This window comes from Barbus barbus, assembly GCF_936440315.1.
Source record: "Barbus barbus genome assembly, chromosome: 4".
NCBI lineage: Eukaryota > Metazoa > Chordata > Actinopteri > Cypriniformes > Cyprinidae > Barbus > Barbus barbus.
Window position 1 is genome coordinate 7,761,344 of NC_136732.1, and position 21,670 is coordinate 7,783,013.

The 21,670-nt window shown below is 37.5% G+C and overlaps 1 pseudogene across 1 annotated transcript in view; it reads right to left on the reverse strand.

Moving 5' to 3' along the window:
• Positions 1–15,324: 15,324 nt before the first annotated feature.
• The window catches only part of LOC306867941 (centrosomal protein of 112 kDa-like), a 178,908-nt pseudogene continuing 172,562 nt past the window's right edge, over positions 15,325–21,670 (reverse strand). Inside the window, exons 24-25 of the transcript XR_013785800.1 lie at positions 20,600–20,701; positions 15,325–15,393 (exon numbers count right to left, since the gene is read on the reverse strand). The product of XR_013785800.1 is annotated as a centrosomal protein of 112 kDa-like (transcript). The remainder of the gene's footprint in view (positions 15,394–20,599; positions 20,702–21,670) is intronic.

A 21,670-nucleotide genomic window follows, 5' to 3' on the forward strand; every position in this document is an offset into this window, starting at 1 on the left:
TGCTGTCACAATTTACTCACATTTACGACTCATTCCAATGTAAAATATGAAAGAAAATATTTTGAAAAATGTGTCAGTGTTGTTGTTTTTTTCAGATACAATAAAAGACAATTGGCTTCAGCATTCTTCAAAATATCTTTTTTTTTTTTGTGTTCCACCGAATACAGGTTTTGAACAGCATGAGTAAAAGCTGGGTAAAAGATGACAAACTTTTCATTTTTGGGTGAACTACGTCTTTAAGACATGATGGGGTTAGTTAAGACACCACACAAAGTTTGAAGTAGGTTACTTTACAGTAGCAGTATAGTTAAAAGTCCTTCTCAACTAAAAAAGTGAAACTACCAGAAAAGCTTGTCCTGCATTTTGAACTAGTGAGGGAGGACGTTCCACTGATTCCACTCATGATACTTCAAAGGCTCCAGCGCTTCCTTTGATGTTCTACATTCACTTTAAGGAGCAGGATATTATAAAATACACGCATTAGTGCTAAATGAGATGAATTTAAAGAGCAGATGCGAAGCTTTGTGTACATTGCTGTCATACTATGGTGAGCAGAACATAAAGTACATTTTAGAAAATAATCTTTAACACTATTTTCAACACCGCTTTACTCACTTGCCCAATCTTCACAGGAAATCTATCTCAATAATCAGATGTTTTGTCTACAGGGGAAACAGTCCACAAATGAGACTTACATTGTAATGCTCTATTCTAATTCTAATGAGAGTAGGAAGTCATTGTCCGGGCATAATCATCCAGGATGTGTCATTTTCAGGGTCAAAGACATTCATATGTATCATTGGACAACACTGCAAACTAGCTTGGTGTGCAGTTGCCTATTACTGATCAGATCCAACCTGGTAATTAGAAAGAAAAAAAATACTTTCAAAAAGAAACACCATTGTTTCTTATAAAGTTAATGGCTAAAACCAGTTTTTAGTCCTGTTTGGTAGTTGCTGAGTATTCATTTAAAGTGAGTGCGTCTGAGAGCGTCTGCTGCTCCGTGATGAACGCCGTGATCAGTAACTGCTCTCAATGACTGTATTGTCTGCCTGCTCTTTCAGCTCAAGGCTAAACTCTCAGCAGTTTGCTTTGAAGTGATTATCCCTTTATCACAAGCCAGAGCAAAGACTTTAGGGAGAACAATGGAAAATGAAAGCAAGTAGGAGGCTTATGGCAATTATCACAGACGTCCACCAGGATTGAAGTGTGAATGTCCACTTTGTGAATGTCTGATGTGAGTGTGTGCAGGGGTCGGGAGGAGGAGGACGGCATTAGATGCAGGGAGGCAAAAGAAAATGAAGCAGATCATGATTTGCATGGCATACACGGAGCAATGACCATGCTTTTGGAGGAAATTATGGCTTAGGCAAATAAACAAGACCGGTCTGGGACAAAATCTTTAAAGGTACAGTGCATCAAGAACTTGAAAGTTCTCTCATCATTTATTTATCCTTTCTCTTTTCAAACCCATGCGATTTTCACAAAAGGAGATATTAAGCAGAATTTCTTCAAACAAAGTATCTTAAAAGCACTATAATAGCAATTAATATGACTTGTACATTGTTTTCCAAGTCTTCTGAAGTCATGTGATAGCTTTGTGTCAGGAAAATAAATCACACTTCTGCAAACTCAAATCTATTTACAGTGGGGATCGAAAGTTTGGGAACCCCTTGCAGAATCTGTGAAAATGTGGATAATTTTACCAAAATAAGAGAGATCATACAAAATGCATGTTATTTTTTATTTAGTGCTGTCCTGAGTAAGATATTTTCCATAAAAGATGTTTACATATAGTCCACAAGACAAAAAAATAGCTGAAATTATTAAAATAACCACATTCAAAAGTTTGGGAACCCTTGGTTCTTAATACTGTGTGTGGTTACCTGGATGATCTACGACTGTTTTTTTGTTTTGTGATGGTTCTTCATGAGTCCCTTGTTTGTTCTGAACAGTTAAACTGAGCACTGTTCTTCAGAAAAATCCTCCAGGTCCTGCAGAATCTTCAGTTTTCCAGCATCTTTTGCATATTTGAACCCTTTCCAGCAGTGACTGTATGATTTTGAGATCCACATTTTCACACTGAGGATGATTGAGGGACTCAAACACAACAATTAAAAAAGGTTCAAACATTCACTGATGCTCCTGAAGGAAACACGATGCATTAAGAGCAGGGGGGTGAAAACTTTTGAACAGGATGAAGATGTCCAAATTTTTCTTATTTTGTTGAAATATCATATTTTTCCATTTAGTACTGCCCTTCTGACGCGACAGAAGATACTTGCATGTTTCCTGGAAGACAAATGAAGTACAATTTACCTTGATCTTCAAATTCAAAAAGTTTTCACCCCGGCTCTTAATGCATCGTGTTTCCTTCAGGAGCATCAGTGAATGTTTGGACCTTTTTTAATTGTTGTGTTTGAGTCCCTCAATCATCCTCAGCGTGAAAAGGTGGATCTCAAAATCATACAGTCACTGCTGGAAAGGGTTAAAATATGCAAAAGATGCTGGAAAACTGAAGATTCTGCAGGACCTGGAGGATTTTTCTGAAGAACAGTGCTCAGTTTAACTGTTCAGAACAAACAAGGGACTCATGAACAACCATCACAAAACAAAAAAACTGTCGTAGATCATCCAGGTAACCACACACAGTATTAAGAACCAAGGGTTCCCAAACTTTTGAATGTGGTTATTTTAATAATTTCAGCTATTTTTTTGTCTTGTGGACTATATGTAAACATCTTTTACATATAGGAAAATATCTTACTCAGGACAGTACTAAATAAAAAATAACATGCATTTTGTATGATCTCTCTTATTTTGGTAAAATTATCCACATTTTCACAGATTCTGCAAGGGGTTCCCAAACTTTCGCATGCCACTGTAAGTGTAAAACGTGGTAACTACACATTTAGTAAAAACTGATATATGACTGAATTCAGGCTATAATCTGACCGTTGACTTACGAGTTTGGCTCAGCTGTTCAGATTCACAAATGAAAAGTGAAAATTGATATCAAATGGATCAAAACTCAATTCAAACACCTTTATTCTGTTTTGCATTTGTAGGTCAGTATTGTTTGTATGTCTTCAGAGGATTTCCTGAGACGTTGCAGTGTTGGGGGTATAATGCATTACAAGTAATGTGAGTTACTTTTTCAAGTAACTAGTAAAGTTACGCAGTGCTTTTTAAATTACAAGAAAATATCTGAGTTAATTACTTTGTTTTCCCATTGATTGACTGACAGAGAAATTTGGAGGAAGTGCTGTACAAACATGATGTAGTTCTAGTTCTACATTTACTCATCTCACAAAAACAGATTCAGTATCTCAACATGAATAAAAACAGTGAAATGCAAAATCAGAATATGGCGCAAAGCTGCAATAATTAAACCTGTTAAATAATAAAAATATAATCTATTTAATCTCAATTTTATAACCAATGTCTTTACTCTTGACCTTCGATAATCCAATTCAACCATACTAACAAGCATAAATGACTTTTGACAAACACAGCATTTATGTTTTTTTTTTATCCCTGAAGAGTGTTGTCTTCTCCTGCATCCTATTCTTCAAGCAATCCAGAATGGCAGCACAGCTGAAAGATGAGAAAAAGTAATGTAAAAGTAACGTAACGCCATAAAAAGTAATACAATTAGTTACTTTTTTAGGGCGTAATGCAATATTGTAATACATTATTTTTAAAAGTAATTTTCCCCAACACTACATTGTTGTATGGACAAGAACACATGGGTTGATTCTGCAGAACTTCTCCTTTTGTGTTCCACAGAAGACAGAACGTTATACCGGTTTGGAAAACATAAGAGTGAGTAAATAATGACAGAATTTTAATTTATGGGTGAACTAACTCTTTAAGTGTGCATGAGTCAAAAGAAAGGATGACTGGACCCAAAAAGAGAAAGAACTCAGTGCATACGTGCAGTCAGTAGAATCAGATGGCATGCAGGGTGCCGGAGTAGATACAATTAAAGTGTGGCGTTAAGATGGACTTTGAAGTTAGACATGGTGTCTTACACCCCTCCAGATGAAGAGAGCAACAATTCAGCTGCTTGTTATGGGCTTTTAAGAGGATCTTGTTAGAAATGAGAGATTTAAAGAAAATAAACTTGAATTTCGTCCTGGAATGGCCTTTGAGGTGATAGCAGCAGTGGGACGCTGTCAGGAACATGGTAGATGTTTGAAGCTGGTTTAGTCTTCTGCCAAAGAGAGAGGAGGAGGGGGGGTTTGGGTTACTGAAGGTTATTTATCAGCATTTTTTTGTTTTGTTTTAATCCTATTTTGCGCATGACTTTAAAGTCAAACAATACATAGAAACAATGTCTGATGTTCTCTCTAATCCCTTTTTGGCCATGAAAGGGAGCACATCTGTAGAAATGATTTTCATTTCCTCTGCCAGCGGTGGGGAGCAAATGACATCCTAAAGGTTCATCCTCATCCTCTTTATTTCTTAATTTGTCTAGGAGGAGAGGCAGGGTTACGGACACAGTCAAGATCAGTCGGTTTCTTCCATATCGTGACATACAACTGAGTGTAACAGACTGACAAAAGGGACTTGGTTCTGTAGACCTTATGAGCCAGAGAAACTTTCTTTAAAAATTTTGAATGTGAGCTTTCAGGGTCAGGTTTATGCTGAGAGATGTTTTCACCGGAAGATCCAGTTATGACCTGAATTAAAAGTAAAAAGTAAAAAAAAAAAGTTATATGACATGCATTTACAAAACAGGGTGAGTTTTCATTTCATGCTGACATTGAGTTTTACATTCACTGGCTTTGATTCCAGAAAGTTGCTGTCAAATTTGCTGTCTACTACAATTTCAGTATCAGACCCTGGTAGCATTATTGGGGTTGGAAAACGCCAAAAAATACACACGCCCCCTCATTTTGTGTCACATCACCAAATGTGGGATTGAGAGCACAGGACACGGGAAATCTCACTGTGTAAATGAAAAAGATCCTGTCCTTCCTCCAGCAGGTTAGAAGCTCCCATTAGACTGAACATGACAATCTATCTGGAGCTCTGGTCTAACAAACCAAGCATCATGCCTTATGTCCTATAAAACAATATTACTGAAAGTAGTTCCTGTCTAGCTAAACCTGTGGGTGTGATTTCCAGGGAACACACTCAGTGATGTAACCCTTATAAATTGCTCGAGCCTTTGCCAAATAAATGAAGGTTCTTCAGATTATAAAAAGGTAAGAAAGAGATGGTTCTTTAAAGAACCTTTGACTGAATGGGTCTTCTATGGCATTGCTTGAAGAACCTTTTGAAGCACCTTTATTTTAAAGAGTGTTCTTTCTCTTTCTTTCTTTCTTTCTTTTGAAATAGTTTCATATTTAATCAAGCACATCTGACTTGTCCAAAGGGGTTCACATGATTAGTGTCACTAATTCGTCTTCAATTTTTATTCATATTATAATATCCCTTGATCGTAATTTTTCAAAAAGGCTCTGCTCATAATAAAATAGACTTTGAATGCCATATTTTCAGTGTGTTCTCAGTCTTTTGGACCCTACTCTAAGCCTCCTGACAGATGCTGGACAGAAAGGCATTGTGGGAATATAGAATTAAAACTGTGTTAGTTTATATGGACCAGCTATATGATGTGGATTATAATGAAAAACATGGTCATTTTTTTTTATTGCTCACACTGACAACAGCAGACAGACACACACTCACAGCAGCTTTAACATGAGCGTTATGACTGCCAGACTGAGCACAGTTCTCTGTGTCACAATGCAACACATCAGTATTAATGATGGGAAACAGACAAATATGAACTCGTCTGGCCTTACACAAATAGAGCGGAAAAAAGGAAACCTGTCCTGTGTACATGGAACAGAAACTAGTCTGACAGAAAATCCATGAGAGACAAAGGAGATTGTCACACACATTTACACTTAGACTGTATCATTGTCAGACTGCAATGGCAGGTTCCCTTAACACCACACTTCAAAAAATCTATGTATCCCTGCACACTGTGATAATGACACAAAATGTAATGCTAGTGTTGAAAGTAACATAAGCAAACAACAAAACACTGAGTAAAAGAGGTAGGTTATAACAAGGCTTGATATGGATTATGAAGCTGCCTCAGTACATGCAGGGACAGAGAGTTTGTTCAAATACAGCTGTGGATATGCCTGTGGAATCATTAAATCACATCATTATCCCAGGACAAACTAAACCGCTCTCTATCCACGTTTACCTGCACTGAAAGGTCTACTTCTCTTAAGGTCTATGGATCATGAGAGTGGCAGACTATAATTTGGAGTTCTCCTTTGTGTGTTAGCATTTAGCATTTGTAGTGTATCATATGCGTTTTTGTAATATACACATAAATCAATAAGATCACTGATCTCAGACTTATAGCCTTAGTTTAATTGTTCGGTAACACTTTATTTTAGGGTCTCTTAATTGCTTATTAGCATGCATATTACTAGAATATTAGCCATTTATTAGTAGCTAATTAAGCACATGTTAATGCCTTATTCTACATCCCTAATCCTACCCAATACCTAAACTTAACAACTACCTTACTAACTATTAATAAGCAGAAAATTAGGGGTTTATTGAGGGAAAAATAATAGTTAATAGTGAATAAGTGTTCCCTATTCTAAAGTGTTACCAATTGTTCTTGTGTGGACTCATGGATTTTGTGACAGAAATGCTTGCTCGCTCTGCAAGTGCAAAGGTATGGTCCCAATTCATATTAAGATCCAATTCTCACAATCAACTACGACTTTTGCCTCAATAATCTCCTAATTTGCTGCTTATTTAAAGTTAGTAAGGTAGTTTTTAAATATAGGTATGTGGTAGGACTAAGGGATTTGAAATATGGTCATGCAATTAGTATAAGTACTAACAAACATCTAGTAATATGCAAGCTAATAAGCAACTAGTTAATAGAGAGAATTGATCCTTAAAATAATGTGTTACCAAAGTTACAAACAATCTTGTTAAATACAGTCTATTCAACGGACATTCAAATGTCATGACTAAAACAGAATTATAGGCGTAGGTACTATACAGACAAATATTTCTGGATTAAGTTCTTGTAATAGGACTTTCTCATTAGGATCTATACTTATTTCCTTAATATCCTGTGGCTGTTCCAAAGCCAAACATTCCTACTAGAGATACATCTGTGTTAAACACAAATACTGTACTGATTACAACCAGACTGAGAAAACAAGGCTGTGACTAACCTAATATAATATTTTCTTTGTGAGAATCTCTCCAAATGACCAGACTCATCAAAACATTTGTACTTTAAACACTGACAAAACATACTGTATATTTAAACATGGAAACCCTGGGGTAGTTTCACCCTTTTTCTATTAAATGACAATAATGGGAAACCTGTAGTGACTGTAAACCTTCAGTTTAAATGAAAATTACATAAATATAGTATTGCGCAATTAAAAGACGGATGAATTGATGTTAAGGTATGCATGAACAATGTTCAACAACAAAGAGAAAGCACACATAATTATCTTGCATCATATTTGGTTCAGATCCAAATGAAACATACAAAACAAATGTGTGATGGAACATTATTAATATTGTTGTGGGTGTGAACTCTTTATCATAATATTCAAGGAATGTTATGATGTTATGATAAACAATTTACACCCACAATGCATAGCAACAGCGCTGGGCAGAACGATGCATCAATACAAGTCTGTTTGCTCGCTTTTTATTTGTTCGACTGAGCCAAATAATTGCTGAGGTTATTTATTTATTTATTTTTTTACCCTGATCTATTGCTGTCCTTTTGTGAATATTCTGTCTGTGAGTTCAGAAGTTGCCATTATGGTATGATTTTACATGATTTTGGTGAAAATGTCATATTTATTATCCTCTCTTACTGAGAAAGACTAGATTTTTACATCTAATTCAACAAATTAAAGAGAAAAGATTGTGCATTTCAAGCTCCTACAGTACACAAAATATGCACTAATTGGCAGATGGACTATTCTGACGATGCTTTTCATACTTTTCTGGACCTTGACAGTGCAATTTACTATGCAGTCAATGGGACAGTCACAAGCCTCCTGGTTTTCATCCAAAATATCTTAAATTGTGTTCCCGAGGACGAACGAAGCTCTTACAGGTTTGGTACAACATTGGGGTAAGTGATTAATGTCAAAAATTTCATTTTGGGGTGGAGTATCCCTTTAAGTCCATGAGACAGTAAGGTGTCCCATTCATCATTTAGGCTTTCACAAGGGTGTTCGCGAGCACCCCTTTTTACGTCACAAAATTGAGGACTGCAAGGGTGTAGGGTGCCATTTGGAACAAGGCCACACTTGTCTGGAAGTTCCTAGTGAATCTGAAGACCTTGATGAGCTGCTTTAGGAGTGTTTAATTAGGATTGGAGCTAAACTTCACAGGACATTAAACCTCCAGGAACAGGTTAAGACACCCCTGCTTTAGCCAGTCTTGGAGCCCATACTTTCCTGCTTGGGGACGCATCAGGAAATATGGTAGCAAACTGTGACTGGTCTTTTTAAACTGTATTATTAATGCAATTGTATTCTCTACCATCAGACAACAAATACACAGGCGACTGCATCGACTCCATAAAATGTATTCATTTTGTTGCATTGATGCTAAAAATCCTCTGTCTTTGTCAGAAAAAGATATAGAAATATCAGCATCTCAGGCTGTAAGGACATATACTGGGTGAGGCAATTTCAGCATCTTCAATTCACCTGTACGCCTCTGGATTGTGGAAATTGCCCCCAGAGGAAACCCATGCAAACAGTGAGTGCATTCAAACTCTACACAGAAAGGCCTCCTGACTCAGCTAGGACTAAATCACTTTATGACTGCCCAACTAATAAGCAAGGAAAACTTGACAGCAGCAAAAATCCCACTAGTAATTATGACACTGTGGTGTTTATGTGCATTCATTTTCTAAACATGATCATTCCGATATGACCTGAAAGCAGCATTACACTGGGTTTCCAAATGCAAATACAATCTTTGACCAGTGCTAGATGGTTTCATATCAGTATAAAGTGTTAATAAATATCAACACTGCTGTGGAATGCAGGTGTGGAGACCTAACTGCCACCTCCTGTTATGAGCTAGTGTGGGATATTCCATCGGCTGTAATCTGCCTTTATGAGGTAATGGCACACAGCGCTACGCCCTCCTGATCTGCAGATAAGACAGAGACAGACCGGAGCGTGTAAAAATCCCTTTGATCCTTCCAATACTCCACAGATGAAAAATATTGATAAGGTTTAAAATAGCTTTGGCTTTGGCTGCAGTCGGGATCTATTGTGGAATCCCGTAGAGCGTGGTCACGTTAAATATGTGACCTCTTGTTTGGATGGACTTGGTGACTGCGGTACCGGGCAAGATTGGAGCATAATGGAGGCCGCAGAGAGTTCTCGTGTTATTGTTTAACAGATATCCCACTGTCTTTGCGTTCTGTGCGGTACAGCAATAGACGAGTGGGAGGAAACAGAGAGAGAAAAGTGAATGCCTCCATGAATAGCTATACTTTGGTGTCCCATTACATTTAAAAACTCACGTTTTATAGTGGGAGCTATTAGATAAGTTAAATAAACTATCCTTGCATCCCAATGTGCATAATATATGAAAAGAATATGTGAGATTAGAATAAGTGTGTCCCAAAAGTATGCCAAAAGTCCCTAGACAATCTACTATTTTGGGTAAATTTTCAAAGTGTGGATCCTTGCACTCTGTGTTGGCTGTTATTGCCCACAACCCACTGCGCTTCGGTGAAAAACTGCAAATATGGCAGATGTCTGTGAGATCGACAATTAAGCAGAGATGCCCTGAAAGGACAAATATTTATTTAATGCTATCTGTGTTATATTTTATCTGCAACAATTTTAGGAGTTTTTGAAAAGATACACATAGATAACAGCAACACAGTTTAGCCACTATTTAATGAGCAGATGAGAATTTTCTTGAGTAGTATTTTTAATTTAATTACATATGAGGATGATAACTGTGAGAGGATGATTGACAGAGTTTGGTTTATGGTGACAGGAAGTAACTGTGCACAATTTTCTGATGTGGAAGTATGTCTATTCTTCAGCTACACACTCAAAAGTGTCTACCTTTTCTCCTCAAAAAGAGTATGTACTTTTAGGGTGCAGCATAAGGCGGCAAATTCAGTCAGCATATTATATAAACTACTATCTAGACATGTCCTTTGTATACTAGCCACCTAGTGGTTTGATCACCTTTGTCATTTCATTTGAGCAGGTGTGTCTAATTTTACTGTTTAAGTCTTTTTTGTGCCATGGATTGCCCAATTCTTTGTCGGAACTCATGGGTTTGCATCTTATTATTTGTTTTATTTTAGAAATTGGAAATGTGCCAGGGATTATTTTGGTCACACTTTAATTTGGGGACCAATTCTCACTCTTATCTAGCTATTAACTACAACTTTTCCTCAATAAACTCCTTATTTTGCTGCTTATTAATTATTAGTAAGGTAGTTGTTCAATTTCAAACCAAGTCGAAGACTATTTAGTATTTTTATTTCATTGAAAGTGTTGAATCTTTGCTGCTACAGTGGAAAACAGAGCACCAAATACCCTTAATCTAACCAAACGTCCACAGTCACTATTCACAGAGAGACAACGCTTGATAAAACAGCACTTGATGAGGTTCTTGATGATCATTTGATCAGGGTTTCCAACCACAACTCCTCCAAGGTTTTTCCAGCAAGAGTCTGAAGCTCCTGTTACTCAGAGCTTTGTCTAACATTTGTCCATTTGGCTCAACAGTAAAATCTGCACATCAAATAAATATCTGGTGGAGTTGTGTTACCTTTGGAAAAAAGCAGATCAGATCATGGACAAGAGGAATTTGAGTGGGCAGATGTGTTCAAGATTGTAATCTCCAATGCAGATTTCTGGAGACCATTCTGAAAAGAATACAACTTTAGCAAATGCTGCTTCAAAATATTGTCCGGGAAGATGCTTTCAACACTTGTGAGCTTCTCTATTAAACAAAGTTTAGCTGTGTGAATACTGACTGTTATTACAGCTATTCTTACGCTATAAAGCACAGAACAGAAAGCAACACAACCGATGGCATAAGAGCCATCTACCTTGACAGCATTTAAGGCATCACAGATAGAGCATCACACCATTGGCTTAGCGACACGCTAACGTGAAAGTCTACTGGAATGAGTCAAGTGTGAGCCTCAGATCACTATTTGTATGACACCACTGCTGCCTTTGTAGAGTGCTCCATATCAGTCACCACATGACATAAATGATCTGAATGTTAAATTTCATGGATAAAGTTCAAAATTATTAGACATGATTCAAATGTGAGTTCATTAGAAACCTTGTTTTATCTTGACTAATTGCATTCTGTATAATTCGTTTATATTGTCAACTTCACTCGCTATCCCAGTGAGCAATTGATGTTGAAAAGACATCAAACATTGACATCAAAAAAGAGGTCAAATATGCAAATCAAACTGCCATCTAAAACTTGGCCTGACGTTGATTTGATGTAAACTGAATTTACTAAATATACATTGAACTAATTTCAGTATGGGATTCACTTCCTATTTTCACCCAATGGAAGAAATTGCCATCAGAAAACTGAATTTAAAATGATAGTTCAGCTGGGATCCATCTGGGGTGATCTTTCCCTGATTTTGGCCTTTGACTCTGGGATAGGCTCCTTGGCTTATTAGAAATATGTGACCTACAAAACTTAAAAAATACATTTACCTGCAGATACTAGGTGATATGAACACTAGAGGCAGTAAAACACCAACACAAATTATGATTATGGGGCAGATTTTAATTTTTTTATTATCTGTGTCCTGTCCTGTCACATTGTGGAGCTACTGACACTAAAACAAATTCCTCGTATGTGCAAACATACCTGGCAATAAAGCTAATTCTGATTTATTAGTGCTGTATTTAAGAATTATTTTGGTTTAATCAGCTAGTAAAGGAATTGTTAATTATTTTTTAACACCAGTTAAAATCATCACAAACTCACATCTGATGAGAATGTAATAAGTAAATGATTACTTTTTAAAAAAATGAACATTTCACGTGAACAAAGAAAGTTAATGAATTTAAACTGAAACATAAAAAAAGTCAATTAGTTTTATAAACCTTTTTTTTTTTACTCATTGAACTAAGTGGGGAAATCATTATGTGCACATCTGAAAAGCCTCTTTGAGTTTGGATGTACATTTCTATAGTATTTTTTTAAAATAGTTTTAACATTGATAAAAGTACAAGAACAATTGTTCATATCTTTCGTTATTTGCATGTTCTTTTTGCACAGGTGTTAGACCTTGCACTTATGCTTTACCTTGTAAAAGAAACTGATTAAAAATAAACAACTATAAATGTCAGAAGTGGTGTACCAGATAAAGGGGACAAGGTGCTTGTCAAACACTATAAACTTTTATGTTATGAAATGATGCCTTATACATGGTGTTTCTTGACTATAAATATTTTTATAGTATAACTCAAAGGTCAAAGTACAGGTTTGACACCATATTTTGACTCAATAATAAGAAAAGTTACCAAATACTGTTTAGCATGTAGAGTCAGTGCGAGTAAGCCATTGCTGTAGTTTGTCTTGTTGAAGAGTGTAAACACTGACTGTTTGAGCAGCCTGACATGTCAACTTCTGACTCAGTCAGTTGTGTGAGTTTGGGGTGGGACCAGTCATTTCCAGATGACAGATGGAGGTGGAAGTGTTTGGGAAACTTGTTTCTCATGCTTATAATTTTTTGCAATTCCATTTAGCTCCACTAGTAGCACAGATTCAACTGAAGCCAACAGGAAAATGTCAACAATGCAAAGTCAGGGGTTTACGAAACAATGTCATATTTAATTATACAGATAATAATAATAAAACAACAAACGATGCTTTTCACAGACGGACATTATAATTAACAATGAATCCAACAACAACAAGCGAAAAATTAAATACAATGACTTGGTACATTAATATGGCTTAAAAAAGTGGCACATCAGACGAGTGCAGCATGAAAGCAGCGGTGAGTGAGGATGAGGATGGTCGCATGGCTCGCCTTACAAGTCTGCATGAGGACATAAATGAATGGCCTGATATCATCCACTACCTATACAGAGAGAGAGACACAGGGATTGTGATTATAATGTGTTGAATGAAACATGGCTTTTAACTTTTAATTTTTAAAACAACATATCCGAGCCAAGCATATTTTTAGAGATCACACCACACCACCACTACATTGTAGCAAAGGGGAATTCATTTTTATGAAAGCCTGGACTTTCTGTGTAGAAAACGTGCCGATTAAATAATCATGGATGAAGGTAATCTAAATTAGGCCTTTAATTGCAAACAGTGATTTTTCATAATAATTAAAAAAAATAAGTTAAGTGAACCTGACAATTCACTTAACGTATTTTTAAATTATTATTTACTTGATAATTTTAAAGCAAGGGGTTTCCTCAATTTTTTTTTAAGTTAAGTCAACTCATCACTTTTTGGAGTGTACGCATTTTATTGGATGGAAACAGGCTGGAGACAGCAAATCTTTTACTTAATTTTCACACAGTTTCACTTACAACAGAACAGTGCACAAAGTGGATAGAAACTTGCAGAAAGTGAAAGAGAGAGAAATATTAAATTGTATTATATATAATATAAGCATGTCTATAATATTCTGATCAAAATCACTTAAAGTCATGATACTCTTGTGAACACAGGTTGAAGACTGACACGGAAGAGAAGAAATTGTTGTATAAAGTCATTATTTTAGTTTTCTTTGCGGACAAAAAGTATTCTCCTAGCTTCATAAAATTACGGTTGAACCACTGATGTCACATGGACTATTTTATCCTTTATATTATATTATTTTATATGTCCTTATACTAGGTTTCTGGGCCTTGATCGTGGTAGGACCCGTGCTGTCTATGGGAGGTCCAGAGAGCTCTCGGATTTCATCAAAATATCTTAATTTGTGTTCCGAAGATGAACGAAGGTCATACGGGCTTGGGATGACATGAGGGCGAGTAATTAATGACAGAATTGTCATTTTTTTTGGTGAACTATGTCAATCCTTCTTGGGTGGTCAGATGAGATCCACCACTGTTTACACCTGCTACTAAGATCAGTCTCCTGATTTTATCACTAGATACATTACTCACTATATCACTGTAAGTTTATCACTCTTAGCACAAAACAAGAAAGAAAGTGGGAAAATTTCAACTCAATGTAGTCTCAGATTTATTTCACACTTTTTTAAGACTGTTATTATTTTTTTCTATAATAGTGAAGGGACTATAGATTAAAACTAGCCATTGGCTAACACTGGTACAGAGCATGAACTGTGTTCACACCTGTATTTATCAGAGAACGGATGTTATTACCAGGTGTGAACATGGACAGACAGAAATCAGTCTGGAATGCCTGCTCTTTCTCAGGCTGCACCAGCAGACCATTTTTAATCAGTGACCAGTTAACAATTAGAGTGAAAGAGGAAATGAGCATCAACCAGCGGCCACAACTGACACATGACAGTTTGTTTATTCCACAATGATCAAAAGGGCCAATCAACACCTGAAGCGGTCAGCACTCTGGTGGGGGAGGGTTTATAGTTCACATGGTCTCTTTATTATGAAGCTGGTCTGGTGATGGTCTCAGTCAACACATCCACAGTCTGTTCACTGACCATCTAATAAAACTAGAAAGCACGGTAATACTTTAGTACAGGGACCAAATCTCACTATTAACTAGTTGCTAAGTTATTAGCATGCCTATTATTAACATAATTGCTATATTATAAAGTGCATATACTGCATGACCATATTCTACATCCCTAATCCTACCCAATACCTAAACATAACAGCTACCTTACTAACTATTAATAAGCAGGAGTTTATTGAGACAAAAGTCATAATTAATGGTTTGTTAACAGCGAGAATTGGACCTTAAAATAAAGTGTGACTGAAAACACTTATGAACACCACAAGCTCCAATCAGACTGTTATGCATCATTTCTGGCATCAGGTTTCACAGGTTTACTTTGTATGATCTCGAAACGGCCTGTAAAAACAATCTGCGGTTGGTCCTTTTGTGTATCAGTAATTACAGTGTTTCTATACTGCAAACTTGGACAAAGATAGCAGAGGGGTGTCTTGTGCACTTGTCATATTTGTGGACAATCATTCTGACAGAGCACAAATGCCTGTGCATTTTAAAACATGAGTGCATATATAAATAGACAATGCACAGCTGACATGAAGCTGGATTAATTGTATGTGTGAAAGCATGTCCAGGTCCTCACCTCCTGATGTGACTAGCATCTAGCTGCTCCTGTAAGACTGACGCTCTCTTCAGCAGGAAGCTGACCTGCAGAATAAATAGAGCATTATGGGCTAGTTCTCTGGTGAAGAGTATGAGCTCAAGAGTAATTAATGTATAAGCAGCCCGCAGGATTCTGAATGGTAAACCCACAACTGTTGACGAACTCTCTTCTAGAAACTGTCAGACCAGATTATTGTACTCTACTTTTAAAGGGCTCATGTCATGAGAAACTGAATTGTCCTTGATCTTTGGAAATAAAAGACTTCAGTGTGCTATTAAAACATACTGTCATGCTCAGAACTCAAAATGTCCTCCCTGCCTATAAAAGAGCATTTACTAAAAACTTTTTGACCTCGATCAGATGAATACATTAACAAATCAATGACACCCACTGGGAGTTCAGAAACTTTATCTGCTTACCATCAGTGGAAAAAAACACATATGATTCATGCAACCCCATTCATTTCTAACAATTGCTTTTACCATGTGCTATTGTGTAACAATAGTGAGTGGCAAAAATGTATGTCAATTCAGCAACTGTAGATCCGCTGTGAGCAAATGTGATTCTTTATGAAAACATTTTCTTGTAAAAAGAAATACACTTGGTTAATTCTGGCTTTTTAAATTTTGTATGAGCCTGAAAAAATGTACATTGTTCTGCGACCATTTTCCTGGAAACCAAGATACACAAAGCAAACCTCAGAGCAAATCTAATGTTACCATCCTTGCAAATGCATGCCTCTGACTCTGAAAAGAATGACTATGGTTAGATTCCTAAACGGCCACTGGTTTTGTTCAAATATTGCACTGCTATGTGCAATGCTCGAAATATTCAAGGACAGAGGAGGCCACGCTGGTCACCAATTACAACGCATAAACATATCAGATCACAGAGCTGTGGCTGCGATTCTGAAAGAATCTAGTCGGAGCTATTCAGAGGCGTGCGCCGGGGCTTTGAACTATGATCTCGAAATGTTGTTTGAGGGGCCCCGGATCATGCCTGACAAAGAAGGGCTATTGTTTAGATTTGAAATGTTTCAAAAAATGCTCTTGCCGCAGACTCGTGTAGAACAAGGCTGACTGTAACTAATAAGACCCTGGCCGGAGCCCTTGAAGCCTGTATTAATGTGTTTGGCGGATGTAATTGCACATAAGGAGATGAACTGGACCAGAGACTTCAAAGACCTGTGGCCAAATTAGATCCATGTCTATGGAGGAACTTGCAGCACTTGTTACCCCCTCCCCTTCCCAAGAAATCAAATAAACAAGAGCCACTTGAGTTCAAAGATGTGAGGTCTGACTGCTCGGCATTATTAGCTGAGGGACAGGAAGCTGCGATGGCATACAAGACACCAAAGGTGGAGGTACTGAAGTGAAGTGGACTGATCACATGCACAGAGGTGCAGAACTTCATACGAGGGGTAGAAAAAACTAGCTTGTCATTTACAGTAGAACTAATGTGCTGGGTCTGTAATTGTGGTAACACTTTATTTTAAGGACCAATTCTCACTATTAATTAGTTGCTTATTAGCATGCCTATTACTAGCATATTAGCTGTTTATTAGTGCTTATAAAGCTATAATAATGCTTTATTCTGCATGATTGTCGTTTAGATCCCTTAATTCGACCCCATACTTAAACTTAACAACTTCCTAACTAACTATTAATAAGCAGCAAATAAGGAGATTGTTCAGGGAAAACTCTTAGTAAATATGTGTTCCCTATTCTAAAGTGTTAAGGTCACTGCACACTGAGTTCGAAATTTTCGCACGTTAAAAAATAAATATGACCTCACGTTGTGTCAATCATGTTTGCACACTGCCTCTGAAACTTTCGTCTCAGTGTGCAATGACCTTTACAGTAATTTAGATTTATTAGTGCTCATAATATACAGAACACTGAAACTAGACCTTAATTTCAAAGTGGAAGCTCCAAACAATGGCAAATGCAATAAGATCTCACAGCTTCACAAATGCTTCATTGTTTTTTGCAACCCATTGGACATATGTGATTCCGGCTACATTTCTGCAAAACTCGAAATACATTGTTTTGGGTACATTGCACTGTATTTTTCAGGTGACATGCCCACAATAAGCGCTATAAATTATATCCTTAGCAGATGCGGCTTTATTAAACAGCTCAGTGTTATGAAAAAACCTGCTTGTGGACACATATTTGCAAAGTGATATTGAGTTGCCTGTAGCATGTTTCATGGCTGTTTCAAAATTAAATTTTCTTTGACTGCCACTAAATAGCATGTTCAATTTTCTCCAAGGTTACTGCTAACAGTTTATTATGTTGGTTAATGCATGTCATGGCAGTCTGGAAATGAATTATGTCCGGTAAGTGGCGATAAAGTGTATTGTTATAGTGTAAATAACTACACTAATCCCTACCCTAAACCTAACCGATAATCTTAAAAGTAAACATGAGATGGATGAATTTGCTGAAGCAACCATGCCATTTTAGCACACTTCTGTGCTTTTTTGTGGCGTGTCGTGACTCATGTTTAACAGGACTTGTACCCCACATCGCAAATGCAGCACTATGCTTTATTACATAAGACAACCATATATAAATATAGAGCTGGATATTTGATGCAAATGTATTAGTTTACATATCATGCACTATGGTAAAAGTGATTTGAGACCATAAATAGTATTGCGCAAGGAACAATGTGAAAACAAATCTTTATTAATCAATAACCTGCACCTGTAATCGTGTGAAAAGGAGGAAAAGTTGGTGGTTTTACTGCCTCTAGTGTTTGTTTCAGCTGGAAAGTCCATTAAAATTCATATCTAGGTTTTTTTTAGCAGTTTTGCAGAAATGTAGCCAGTCACGTATTTCCAATAAGCCTGGGTTGGGTTTTTTCAGCGATTTATGTGTGTAGCGTGTGAGGTCTAGAGCAGCTGAGTCTTCAAGCTTTGTTTGGATGTGGTTGGGGTGTTAGTTGTTCTCATAGCTGTTGGGAGTCGATTCCGCTACTGAAGAACGAAGACCAGAAGTACCATGATCTGGACAAGTGGGTACTCATCATGTTAAGAAAAGAGAGGGTTATGTGGCCAGAATTAGTTAATTGTAGCCAGGCTGGGATAAGCTGTTTGAAGAAGCATTGATGTAAACCACTGGCTGTTGTGTTTTGCCAACTGCAGGCAATGAGGAGACTTGCAGTGACATGAGGTGTCTTTATGGTCCTGCTTCTTTACTTCCAAACTGCTTGTCCTGTGTATGTCACAAGAATGCTGGAGCCTATCTTAGCATCTCTGGCCGTGGACAGGAAAACACCATGGATGGATGGCCGGTCTATCACAGGGTTCTTCTTTCATTCTACCACTTAAAGGTGCAATAGGTGATTGTCTTCAGAAACATTTTTTGTTATTCTGGATGAAAGCTTCTTCACATCCTGATAGCAATCATTAAGCTAAGTGGTCTAAATGTATTTATCTGTATTTATATGTTCTGTGGAAGGTGTAGGACCAAGAAATGTTCATCCAATCAAAACGTTCGGTCCGAGCGTTTTAATTGGCTTTCCTACCTGCCTGCCAACATATGTATTTGCATACCTCTGCGCACCCTGTTCGCGCAGACACGATACGTCATCAGCAGGTTCATGCACGCTGTGCAGACAGAGCGAGAATGGCAGGCAAACTTCAACAACCCAATCTTCCATCCTGGTATTGTAGTACTTTTACTAACTGTACTATAAAGTTTTCTCACCGGTGAATGATACATGATGTAGCCAAGCGGTTCCCAATTCCAGTCCGCGTGCCCCCCGCTCTGCATATTTTGCATGTCTCACTTATTTAACACACCTGATTGAGATAACCAGCTCATTAGAAGAGAGCTACGTGCATGAACTGTGTTCCGATTGACATGCTCTGTTCACTGCTCCATACTCCCTGCGCAGGGGAAATCCGTTGAAGTTTATTTCACTTCGGAACATTCACTCACGGATTTGCGCTGCGCAGCATCTTCACACACAGATGAAACTTAGGTTACACTTTATTTCGATAGTCCACTTTAGACATTCTATTAACTATAAGTAACTTTGTAACTACATGTCAACTACATGTCAACTACTTCTCATTAACTTGCAGCTACATGTCTACTAACTCTCAGAGTATACTGTTAGGTTAGGTTTAGTGTTAGTAGAATAAGTTGACATATACTTGCAAAGTTTCTCATAGTCAGTATGTTGTATGTTGTGGGCCCATGGAAATAAAGTGTTATAGTGCAGATATTAAGCAGTAAATTAGTAAATTTCACAAATAATTACAAAGAAACACCAAGTAACACTGAATTAAACATATTGTTAGTGAATGTTTAGTTTTTTTTTTGTTCACTCATTAACAGAAAACAGCATAGACTAAAAGACTGATTTTGAGATGTAAGAATCCGTATTGGTATCAGTTAAAATACTTCACATACTAATCAAACTGTCTGTGTTTATTTTGCGATAATGACTGACGTACTTATGCAATTCCCTGGCTGCAGAGTCATTTCCCCGGACTGCTTGCAGGAAGCAGGGTTGCCAATCAAATCTGCCAGCATCCAGTCAGTGGGTTCCCCTTGCAGTTGGATATTTTACCTCCCTTTTCACAAGTTAATCATTTTTTAAAACATTTTCTGTTCATTTTCTTTAACAAAAAAAAAACACCTTTCCAAATGCTGATGCATTTATTTTTGCTCACCCCATAGTTGCTTTGCATCAAAATAACAGTCACTTTAAGGTCAAATTCTTGCAATTAACAAACCATTAACTACGACTTTTGCCTCAAAAAACTACTAATGTGCTGCTTATTAATAGCTAGTAAGATAGTTGTTAAGGTATTGGGTAGGATTAGAGATGTTCTGGTCATGCAGAATATGTGCTTTATAAGTACTAATCAACAGCTAATATGTTAATAATAGGCATGCTAATAAGCATCTATACTAAAGTGTTACCAAAATAACAATAAGTTATGAGTGCTGTACATAAGCAGTAGCTATCACAAATAAACCACTGGAAATGACCAATCAGCATCAAGGACTAGAACTATCCATTCTATAGTCCTGTATATATAAATGCTCCAGGTGTGTTTATGAATCTGTTGCAGTCGAGTCCATTTATATGAAATTATGCAATGTCCAGATGTGCCATTGCTAGTGGTTTTTCTGACCTGCTTTACAAAAAGAAAATTTAAACACTACCATATATTTGTTTATGTGTGTCCAGTGGGAGCTCTTGTGGTGTGTGTATTTGTTTGATCACCTGTGACTTCAGCGAGCTGATGGTGTCCTCCAGCTCCTGCTGCAGCTCTGCGGGAATCAGGCCTTTGATCTTCGACTCACACTCCTGACGGACATGTGTGATCTACATGAGGAGAGACGGGAAGAGTTAAAAAAATTGTCAGACACTGGTCAGTTCTCGGTAAACTAAAGCTGCGGAAAGAGTACCGCAAACTTAGCCTGTCTGTCTAGCAAGTGCAGACTATACACTGAACATACAACTTTGGCAAGTTTCCCCTCTTGCTTCACACACTCAAGCTCGAGAAACACTTTTTGTCAGCAAACTGAGGAATGGAGAAGACCTGTTGCACTGAGGATACAGCAAGGTCACGTCTAGAGGGGATTTGAGAGTCCCTTTTAAAGGGGACTTAACACACACAGTTTCACCCAATCTCATGTTAATCTTGAGTACCTATAGAGTAGTACTGCATCCTTCATATCTCCAAAAAGTCTTTAGTTTTATCATATTAATAAAAGAAAGATACAGCTTTACGATTCTCTCCGGAAAAAGCCGAGCTCCTGGAGGCGTGCCGTGTGGGCGGAGCTAAAGAGTGACGAGCACTTGCGCCGATCGCCAACAAAACAGAGCCATTTGATGCCGTTTCACTTACCGTCTGCAGTTCTGAATCATGACCAGAATCTTTTATAGCTGGGACTGCTCCATCTTTCAGTATTAAAAGATGTGCAAATCCAGCATCGAACTGGGCCTTGTTTATAAAACGTTCGGCAACAAACACACTTGAGAAACTCCATTGCTGCCCCGAAAAAATAAACTGTATGCACTGTTCATGTAACACTGGGTTCTTTTGGGAAGCTGAACAAGGTTATCTTTCCCTCACAACCAAAAATACACTTCTTTAGAGACATTCTTCCCGAGTGAGTCCCGTGCAGTGCTGCCGAATGAAACGCGTTGATGAGCGCGCTCTCACTCTGGTCGAAGCGTGCACGGACGCGTTCTTCCAGGAGAAATGCCCATATAAGGAGTTCCACCGTCGTTTACGTCAGCAAGAACCACGATCGAAAAAAATTCTCCAAAACTTGCCCGAACCCAGAA